This window comes from Propithecus coquereli, unplaced genomic scaffold, assembly GCF_000956105.1.
Source record: "Propithecus coquereli isolate 6110/MARCELLA unplaced genomic scaffold, Pcoq_1.0 Scaffold131, whole genome shotgun sequence".
Classification (NCBI taxonomy): domain Eukaryota; kingdom Metazoa; phylum Chordata; class Mammalia; order Primates; family Indriidae; genus Propithecus; species Propithecus coquereli.
This window is the reverse complement of record NW_012137303.1, coordinates 1,311,023-1,321,757: the sequence shown is the minus strand read 5'-3', so window position 1 is coordinate 1,321,757 and position 10,735 is coordinate 1,311,023. Positions and strand designations below refer to the sequence as shown.

Sequence of the window (10,735 nt, the reverse complement as noted above, 5' to 3'; positions counted from 1 at the left end):
TTTGTCTAAAGGCTTGGAATGTTTTAACATAAGGAGCTCTTTATCAGAGATAAGCCACTGGACATAGATTTGTTGTATAAATTGAGGACCTGCAGGTTTATCTTGCATACCCTTAGGCCTGTTAATGGGTTACAAAGGATGTCACCAAGAAGGGAGTGGGGCATGATAAGGCATGTCTGACCTGCTTCCTCCTGGCAGGCAATTAGTTTTAGGGTATTCCTTTGGCCACGAGGGGGTCCATTTAGTCAACCGGTGGGGGGGGTGAGCCTTAAAATTTTATTTTAGTTCACAGAGGCCATTGTGGTAATGGAAAGAAGGGGACAGACAGGATATAACATACGAGGAGGAAAAACTGCACAACTCACTGCTCGATTGAGAAGAGGTAGTGTTCAGGATGGCTCCGGGTTCTTGACTCCAGGTCTTCAGGATGGAGACAAAGCTGAGAAGAACTCACAAAGTGCTGTGATAACCAAAGGAAGAGTCAGGAAGCAAAGAGGGCTGAGGATGAGCCTTGGAAAAACGCCAACATTTAGTGTTCCACGTGGAGTTCCTCTGCAGGTAAAGGACATGAGAAGAAATGATAAGAGAAGAAACAGGAAAACAGCAGACTTAAGGTCTCTGATGCCAAAGGAGAGCGTTTAGATTAAATCTCCCTTTAAAAAGGATGACAAAAGATGCACTGTCTAAGAGGGGAGTTCTTCATTTTAGAGTCCCAACAGCAAGCCAAAGACAAAACAGATGAATCCCACTGAATCTCTGTGAAATCTGTGAATTAAAATAAAATCTTAAGGCTCCCCTGCCACCAGCTGACTGAATGGACTCCCTCTTGGCCAAGGGGATAACCTAAAACTAAATTGCCTGCCATGAGGAGGGAGATCAGACATGCCCCACTATACCCCACTCCCTTCTTGGAGATATCCTTTTTAATCCATTGACAGGCCTAATGGTATGCAAGATAAACCTGCAGGTCGTCAATTTACACAACATATATATGTCCAGTGGCTTGTCTCTGATTAACAGACCTCCTTATCTTAAAACATTCCAAGCCTTTAGACAAAGCTTCATGTCTTTAACCAACTACAAGTAAAAGAATCTTTAAAGTCACCCATAATCTGTAAGCCCCGGCTTCGAGATGGTCCACCTTTTCGGGCCAAACCAATGTATGGCTTTATGACTATACCTGTAACCCCTGTCTCCCTGAAATGTATAAAACCAAACTGTAGCTCAACCACAGCCAGTCCACTTGCTCAAGGATTCTTGGGCGTGTCTCTAGGTCATGGTCCTCAAATTGGATTCAGAATAAATCTCTTTAAAATTGCTTTGCAGAGTTTGGCTTCTTTTCCACTGGCAAGGAAGGTAAGTCTATTCTTTTCGTCCTGACAGCTTCCAGGGTCTCAAGTTTTCTATCCAGGCCAGACCAAATATACAGCAGAGTGAAGTCTACCTGGTTGAATCAGTTTTACCCCCACCCAAAACACAACCCCATTTGACCCCGACGTGACTTGAACACGCAACCTTCTGATCTGGAGTCAGACGCGCTACCGTTGCGCCACGAGGTCACCGGTAAAACCGTCTTCCACTTTAAGAATCAAAAATTATTTCCTCCCCTTCCCCACTCCCCCACCCTCGCTAGCCGTAAAAGGATTTCTTTCTTTATTATTCGGTTTGATCCTTTCCCTCCAACACACACTGTTCACAGCTCCGCTAAGGTTTCCTTGAGAAAGGAAGGGGTTGACCAGATTAAGTATCAACCCCAAACCCAAATGCTCCATAAGGAAAAAACTCAGTTGTTCACGTTCAATCTTTCCATTTGTCAAAATTTTCCGCTTTCAGAAAAATCTACGTATTGGATTTAAATCCGCAGTAAAACAGGAATAAGACTGGCTGTGAAGTTTGTACTAGTACTTTTCTTTTCAATTCACTAGATTTCTTCTTCTGGGGACTTCCAGCCTTGCGTTGCCCTGCTGTACCTGGCCTAGCGGTGCCTACTGCGCTCGATCCTAACCACACACCCTCCCCTCCTTAACCTAGTGGGCCTGAAGGACCTAGCCTGAATGGCATCTCTTCAAGAAACGCTAACTTCTCAGTCAGAACCCGGGGGCCTTCCGGTCTCTATTGCGTACACCTGCTATTCAGTTCACAGCAATAACCCTAAACAAATCGCTAATGTTTGATTAAGCTCTTACCATTTTCTTCCACTAGCCCCATGTCCCATTGATTCTCAAAAAGTGCTACCCGATCAGCAGCTGCAGGAAATTTAGAAATGAAAATTATTGGTCACAGACCATACCTACTGAATTAGAAAGTGGAGGTGGGGCCCAACAGTCTATGTTTTAACCAACCCTCCAGGTGATTGTGATGTAGGGGAAAGTTTGAAAATCCCTGCTCCAGCATAGAAACCCGATATTTTCCTCTTTCAAGAAAATAAACTTCCAATCTTCTAGGATGGAGGAGGGGCAGTGTATTATAATAGTTTACTAGGGCTGCTGTAACAAACACTAGACTGGGTGGCTTAAACAACAGAAATTATTTTTTCATAGTTCTGGAGGCTACAAGTCCCAGATCAAGGTGCCAGTCAGATTGATTTTTTCTGAGGCCTCTCATGTTGACTTGCAAGTGACCATCTTGTCCCTCTTTCTTTACATGGTCTTTCCTCTATGTGTCTGTGTCCTTTTCTCATAGGGACATCAGCCCTTATGATTAAGGACCACCTTTATGATCTCAATTTACCTTAATTACCATTTTAAGGAAACTGTCTCCAAATACTGTCATACTCTGAGGTACTACTGGAGGTTAGGGCTTCAACATATGAATTTGAGGAGATTGGAGGGAGGCCCAGTTGAGCTCACACAGGCAGTTTCCAGATGAAGCTAGTGCTGACAATTCCTGAACCTGGCATAGGGGAAGGGGATGGAGACGGGAATTAAATCTATAGCCTCTTTGCTTTTCCCACTCCTGGTTTAAGATTTAGCTTTCTCAGGGCTAACAAATCAAAGATCACTTTTCAATCGTCTTTCCAGATTACCAAATTTTGTTTCTGTTTTTTCCTCTCCTGAACTTTTGTCCTATTTGAATTATTTTTTAACGTTGCTTGAGTGGTATTTGAGGAGTGCACATACGTAAATTCTTGTGTTTTACCCAGAATCTTTACCTGGAAGCATTGCAAGACAACGGTGGTTCCCTGGGTGTGTGAAGCAATCCAGTTCTATCTTCGCCTCTTCTTCAGCAACTCTCAACTCAACCATTCTTTCCTCAGGGTGGCCTTTCTCCCTGATTCTCATGAACAGATAAAGTACTCTATTATTAGTTATTGAAGCACCATATTCTTACCCTTTGTAGTTATCCACTTGAAACTTCACTGTATTTTTGACCATTAGATTCAACTTCTTCCCCCAACTAGACCGTAAGATTTTTTCAGGGGTTGGAAATTCTTTGGTTTAAAGTAATGATTTCACTACAGTATTACATTTGCAGCTCACGAAAAGGAGATTATTTTCCTTCAACAAATTGGTAAATCTTACTGGCTGAGGACAGTGTGGACTAATGGATAAGGTATCTGACTTCATCTTACAAGATTGAGGGTTTGAGTCCGTTTGTCGCTACTTGGAGACTGTGACTTATTTCTACTCCAAACACACCTTAATGTTCAGTGTGGCCCAGGCACCGTCTTTAGTTTTATTTTCTCATTTAAAGTCGATAATCAGAAATCTAGTTCTATTCACCTTAACAGTTTTCTCTTCTACGTAATGTTTCATTGGCATCTCTTGTCTTTGCTTTATACTTAGTTATTACCCCCCAAATGTCGGCTTATCCTTCTCTGTCTCTCCACAATACCACCAAACAGCCCATTCTCTGGATCAGAGCTGCTGAAAATTTGTTCCAAGAACCAATTACCAGAACTGGGAGCTTCTTTAAAATGCAAGCTTTCCAGGCTGGCTTCCCTTCCCAGTCCGCACCACCCTTGACCTAATTAGAACTCTGTGGGTGGGACCTAGGATTTGGGGTTTTAACCAGTTAGCAAGTGATTCGTTTGCACACAAGTATGAGAACCGTTTATAGACCTTACAGGCTGTATAACGTCCCCTCGACAGTAACGTGCGAACACCTCAGACCCTTTTACAATTTAGCGCCAATCTACCTGTTTTATAACAGAGGTATTGTGAAGCTGTCATGGGAACGCTTTGGAGAGACTGGGGGATGAAAGAAGACCAAAAAAAGATCAACAAGTCTGACAAAAACATCTAAAAAATGTAGAATGGCAGAATTAGAACAATCGATATCTGCAACACCCAGAGAAGTAACAGACCCAAGCAAAGAACATTAACGACGTTAAAACCGTTAGGAAAAGTTTACTGGAAAATAACATATACACATGGTGTCAAACTGCCACCCCAAGATTACTTGTCAATTGCAAAGAGAGAAAGAACGAACTCTGGGGACACCACTTCATCTTCGCTATCAGTGGGATATCCAGACAAATGCCTCCCCTGTGGTTGGTTAGTACCTGTGTAAAGTACAATGTCTGGCCAAAAATTTTTAACTTGAATCTAATCATACAAATTAATCAAAGGGATCTAATCAATCATTTAGATTTATCTTCAAGTTTAAAGAGAGTAAGAAATAAATTAAAAGATGCTGTGAGGAAACGAGAGGAATGTAGGGCATTCGATGAGACAATTGACTTCGACTTTTAAAAAGTCGAACAAGTTGGGTTTTGTTGGGTTTGTTTGTTTGTTTTGGAGATAGGGTCTCGCTCTGTCGCCCCAGGTTGAGTGTGCAATGACGTCATCCTAGCTCACAGCAACCTCAAACTCCTGGGCTCAAACGATCGTCCTGCCTCAGCCTCCCGAGTAGCTGGGACTACAGGCGTGTGCCACCGCATCCGGCTAATTTTTTTCTATTTTTGGTAGAGATTAAGGTCTTGCTCGTGTTCAATCTGGTCTCGAAACCTTGATTTCAAGCGAACTTCTGACCTCAAGCGATCCTCCTGCCTCGCCCTCCCAGAATGCTAGGATTAAAGATGTGAGGCACGGTGTTCAGTCTCAAACTTTTGATCAAACAATAACAAAAAGCTGAGAGACTGTTCTAAACTAAAAGGGATTAAGGGAACATTATAACCAAATCCAATGAATGAACTTTGGATGTTGGTTAGAAAAACTGGCTCTAAGAAATATATTTGAGAAATTTACATAAGGACTGGATATTAGATATTTTTAAAGAATTGCTAGATATTTTAGTTGTGACAATGGTACTGTGCGTATAAAAGATGCATGTTTAGGTGATACATGTTTATGTATTTAGGTGTGGTATATCATAATGTCTGCAAATGAATTTCACATGATTCAGCAGAAAAAGGTAGCTAAGACTAAGATGGCAAAATGTAAATCAGTGAATCCGGGTGGTAAATATACAGATAATTGCCTATTTTTTTTCCAATTCTTCTAGTTTAAAGAGAGTAAGAAATAAATTAAAAGATGCCCTGAGGAAACAATGAGACGAATGTAGGGCATTCTATGAGACAATTGACTTCGACTTTTAAAAAGTCGAACAAGTTGGGTTTTGCTGGGTTTGTTTGTTTGAAAATTTTTATAATAAAATTTGAATTTTTAATAAAGGCATGGCAGAGACTGTGCTGTTTAAGCAAAGACCCTGAAGGATGAGCACAGGGCTCCAGATAGGCAAGGCAAATGTCAAGGTGAAAAAACTGCTTCCTTGTCTCCGGAGTCCCAGGCTGCCTTGACAGAACAGCCAGAAGAGGAGCTGAAAAGGTTGGATGGGGGGGTCTCCCAGTTATTTGTGACCTTCCCTGTAGGCCACAGGGCACCTTAAAGACATTAAAGGAGGTAAGGGACACAATCAGATATGCCTTCTCTGTTAATGCTGAGGTAGCCCTGCTTACACAATCTGCCTTCAGCTACGTCTCCAGTATTACCTCTCATCGCTGCTCCTCTCAGTACACTTTCAAAAAGCAATGTTTGAACTAGACAGAATTTTCTTCAGTTTCTCATATATTTAATAAAATTTAAATCTAGAACACTACCCTCCCCCTAGTTTGGTTCATTTCTATACATCCTTCAGATCTGAGCTTAAATATGATTCATTCCACAAATATTTATTGCACACCCATGGAGAATTCAGAGTTAAAGAAGGTAGACCCTTTCTTTACAACCCTCCTTCGTGAAGCTTGGAGTCTAATGAGTGACCCTCTAGGCAACCACCGAAGACCTGTGTGGTTGGGATCTAACACCCCTCTTATGGGCTACTATGGCACACTGTACCTCTCACTTGTATTCATTTGTTTAATTGCTCATTTCTGCAATTGTTTACTCTAGAAATCCCTGAAAATAGTGGCTATATTTTTTTTTGTTCTCCATTGATTGAGCAGCTCCTAGCAAAGTGCTTGGCACATGATTATGCTCAAAATAAAATTTTTGAAAGAATGAAGAAATGAATAAATCATTTTAGGGATCAGGGACTGGAGGCCAAAAGACTTCTAAGAAGTTGTTGCAATAACTCGTAGAAGAAACTGAGGACCTGATCTAAAAAAATGGGACTGAGGCTGAGGAGGAAGAGCCAGATTTGGGAAATGATTAGAAGGTTGAATGGAAGGCCTGGTGGGGAGGGATTTAGAGAGAGGGAGAATGACAAAGGGAGTTTTTGTGTGTTTTTGATTTTTTTTTTTTTTTTTTTTTGGATACAAGGTCTCACTCTGTCACCCAGACTGGGGAGCAGTGGCGCACTCATGGCTCACTGCAGTCTGGAACTGCTGGGCTCAGGTGATCCTCCGCCTCGGCTTCCAGAGTAGCTGGAATTTCAAGCACATGCCACCACACCGGGTTATTCAAGGGGAGTTCTAAGTCTTTGGTTTGGGTTATTAGAGGAGGTTCAAGTTTGAGGGAAAGCATAGAACTCTCTCTTGGGTATGAATTGCTTTTGTGAGGCCCATGGATATGCAAGAAGAAATAACTAGGACAATTGGATATTCTGAAACCCAGAAAAGAGATCTGGACTGGAGATGATTTTCAATCCATCAGCACATGAGCAGTAGTTTATCAATGATGCTTTACCCTTCTTCTGTTCATGGATTGGAGCCATCAATAAAATATACAGAATCCCCTACTTGATCTCTATTACACATTCACACATGCAGATAATATTGTGGTAATGATAGTGTAGTTTCAGAAACGTGGAGATTCTGGGGTTTTGTTCTTCCTTTGGAAGTGGTCTTTTTTATATGTTTTCAAACTATTATCCACAGCACATACGATACAGTTGTTCTTTCCCTTGCAGGAAAAGGCTCCATACAGTGAAGAGAATTTGACTCTCAAGATATTCTACTTTCCAATTTCATTTAGAAATGTTCTTTCTGCTGTTTAAAATATTTTGAGCTTTATGAAGAGACAGGATATAGGCTTCACCATAGAATATTCTGGTGGATCCAGGTTCTTGAATTTTAAAATGATAGTTACAATTGTGCTCACGTTTGTTGAGCCTTTACTGTATCACAGGCACTGTGTTTAAAGACATAGGGGATCTCTGAGGAACATCTTTGTCAGATTATTTATTGAGGATAAATTATTCACTAGGCAAAAACTATAAGAATTTTTAAAGTTATTAAAACATATTCTTGATTTGCATTCTAGAAAAGACCCAAAGAACATTCTCAGCTTACCACATATGTGCCTTGAAATGAAGTTTGTCAATTCCTTCCCAGTTTCATTGGTGGAAACTATTATTATCATTATTAAATTCTTAGTCAAAGTAAGAGGTAGAATATTCAATCCATGGTAACATGCATGATAGTTAGAAAACGTGCGGGTGTCTGTAGTCGTGGCCGAGTGGTTAAGGCGATGGACTAGAAATCCATTGGGGTCTCCCCGCGCAGGTTCGAATCCTGCCGACTACGAAAGTAGGGTCTTTGTCTTTTCTGACCGAATCGTTCCATTACCAACACTTCCGTAACTTTTACAAATTACATGAAAATGAATTGTTCAGAGTAACTTGAGTTTTTGTGGTCCTCAAAATTGATTTCCCATTACCCAAAATAGACCTTATCTCAGGTCCTTTACAAGTTACATCAAAACGGGTTTCTCATTGGCCAGGAAGGAATCGTTGTGTATGAATAAACAAAGTCAAAGGAACCAATAGAACCATATTTTGTTTTAGTTCTGAAGGTTTGGGGTTCAAAATCTTATTAGTAGAAGGAAATAAGTCGAAATAAATGTTTCGTACATTCATTCTTAGAAGACAGTAATCTCATGACACTTTCTTTTTCTATAGGTGTAACTTGCTTGGGTGACGTAGATGGGCCAGTGGCGCAATGGATAACGCGTCTGACTACGGATCAGAAGATTCCAGGTTCGACTCCTGGCTGGCTCGTTCCTCTCTTATTTTAGATGTCGTTATTGAGGTTCCACAAATTCCCCTTTCCTGTATCTCCGTGTATCATTTGATTTATGTTAACTTTTTAAATTTCTTAAAATATTACTTTACAAAGAAATGACAAAATTTTTATAACATAAACTCTAGCCTTAAGTTCACTATTCTTTTGCATAATGTTTTCTTTAAAATCGAATTGATACATTGGTAGTTTTAACAACTGACTAATCCTCACGTTGTTTGATAAGACTTAATAGAAGGAAGACTTTTTAAATGCATCATTCTGTGAGAGTTACGACTGACAGTTTCACAAAGAGATTTCTATATATCAAAAAATTTTAGGTCCTTTTCTATCCTAACGTGTACATAATTTCAAGAATCAAACATTTCACAAGATTTGTAATAAAAACCAATAATCTCTTCTCCCACGTGCATCCGTGGTGTCTGTGTATCCAAATTTCCTTTTCTTAGAAGGACACCAGTCAGACTGGATTTGGGCCTCATTTTAACTTAATCACTTCTTTAAAGACCCTATCTCTAAATACAGTCACATTGTGAGGTACTAGGTGGGGGGAAGGGGTGGAGTTCAGCATATAAATTTGAAAGAACACAAGTCAGCCCACACATTCTATGTTGACACTAGTCATCAAATATACTACCTATCTGACTGTTATTGTTACAGTAAGTGTTACAGCGAGTAGTCCCGTGGACAAACCGAGCGGCACACGGAGAGTTGGAGAATCAAAGTTTATTCGCCGGCGGGCTCAAAGGGATCTCCCCACCAAATTCTGAGCCCCGTCTACCCTATTTTTCCCACTTTTATTAAGTTGGAGTGGTCTGAGGGGTGGGGTCTCAGGTGGCTAATGCCCGCCAGGTAATAGGTTAGTTGATGTGTCAGGTAATAGGTTAGTATTATGTTGATGTACCAGGTAATAGGTTTAGTGTTATGCTGATGTGCCAGGTAATAGATTAGTTGATGGGCCAGGTAATAGGTTAATATTATGCTGATGAGGGTCTTCGGTGAGGTGTGTGTGTGGGGGGGGTCTCAGGTGGCTGATGTGCCAAGTAATAGATGGGGGTTTTCCTTATCAGTATGGTTGACTTCTCAGAAATAACCTTAATCAAGGATGCTTACTCAGAAAGTTCCACATTACCCTTCCAAATGAATAACAATTCTTAAAGGAGGTCTTTTCATTTTAAAGAACACAAAAGAGGAAAAGAAAGGACTTCTGTATAGTCTGGACTGAGGGGAACCTTCTGAATCAAATAAGTTGGCCCTTTTTTCTTCCTTAAAAACTATTTGGAACTTGGAAAGCAGTTGCCCTGCAACTTTCAATTGTTAACTTTCTACTGTTAACATATTCTTCTTTCTATTGTAAACATTTCATTAACCAATACAAAACCCAGTTTCCCCAATGCTCGGATAAGGAATCTCAGAAACATGAACATCACAGAGAACTACTGAGTTTTCACAAAAACAATCGACTTAAATTTCAGGATTCAAATCAGAACAGTTCTCCATGGTATGCTAACAATCTATGATTTTAATGCCTTAAAAATCTCCTCCCAGAAACCTCTCTGATACTAACTTCTGTTTGTAGGGACCGTCCCTGGGCAAAATTGGCTTAAGCCCAGAGTCAGCGAAACTGGGTGTGCTCTCCTTGGTGCCAGAGGTCAATAGGTCCGGACATGGCCTGTTGGACAAACAGAACTATTCCTCATGACAGATAGCTTTATGACAGATAACCAAGCGCCTGGGGTCTTTCAAACAAGCCAAGGCATCTCATTGTCCTGCATACGGTAATGAGATAAAGAAGTTAAGATACAAGAAGTTAAGATGCAAATGTCTGCTTCCCTTAAGCAATCATCTGGAAGGAATGAAAATGTATTTTTCTCAGGGCGCCCAAGGTAGTCACGTGCCAGGAAGTAGCTGCCGGACATAGAAAAAGTATAAATAAAGCGACTGGTAGAATTGTCTACTGCAGTCTTGTATGTCCTTGTGTGTGTCTGTGTGTTTCTTTCTGTGTCCATCCCCCGTTCTGCAATCCGGGCCGCAACACTGTTAGTTCACTCAGCTCCAGACCCACTGAATTTTCTCTATTTTTGGAACAAGACAGGCATGCTCCGGCCTCAAAGCCTTTGCATTTGCTATTCTCTCTGCCTGCAACCATCATCCACCAGGTAGTACTGTGGCTCACACTCTTTATCTTTCTGAGATCTTTGCTCAAATGTCATCTTCTCAGGGAGACTTTCCCTGATCTTCCTATTTAAACTTGCAACTCCTACCACTCCCCCACTCCCAGCCCCACACAGACTTTATCCTCCTTCCCTGCCTTGTCTTTCTTCATAGTTTGTT

General features: G+C 40.9%; 3 non-coding genes across 3 annotated transcripts; 2 read left to right on the top strand and 1 right to left on the bottom strand.

Moving 5' to 3' along the window:
* Positions 1-1,487: 1,487 nt before the first annotated feature.
* Positions 1,488-1,559, bottom strand: TRNAW-CCA. The gene has a single exon. It is a non-coding gene; the product is annotated as a tRNA-Trp (tRNA).
* A 6,265-nt stretch (positions 1,560-7,824) lies between these two features.
* Positions 7,825-7,906, top strand: TRNAS-AGA. The gene has a single exon. It is a non-coding gene; the product is annotated as a tRNA-Ser (tRNA).
* A 400-nt stretch (positions 7,907-8,306) lies between these two features.
* On the top strand, positions 8,307-8,379 carry TRNAR-ACG. Its single transcript has one exon. It is a non-coding gene; the product is annotated as a tRNA-Arg (tRNA).
* The last annotated feature ends 2,356 nt before the right edge of the window (positions 8,380-10,735 follow it).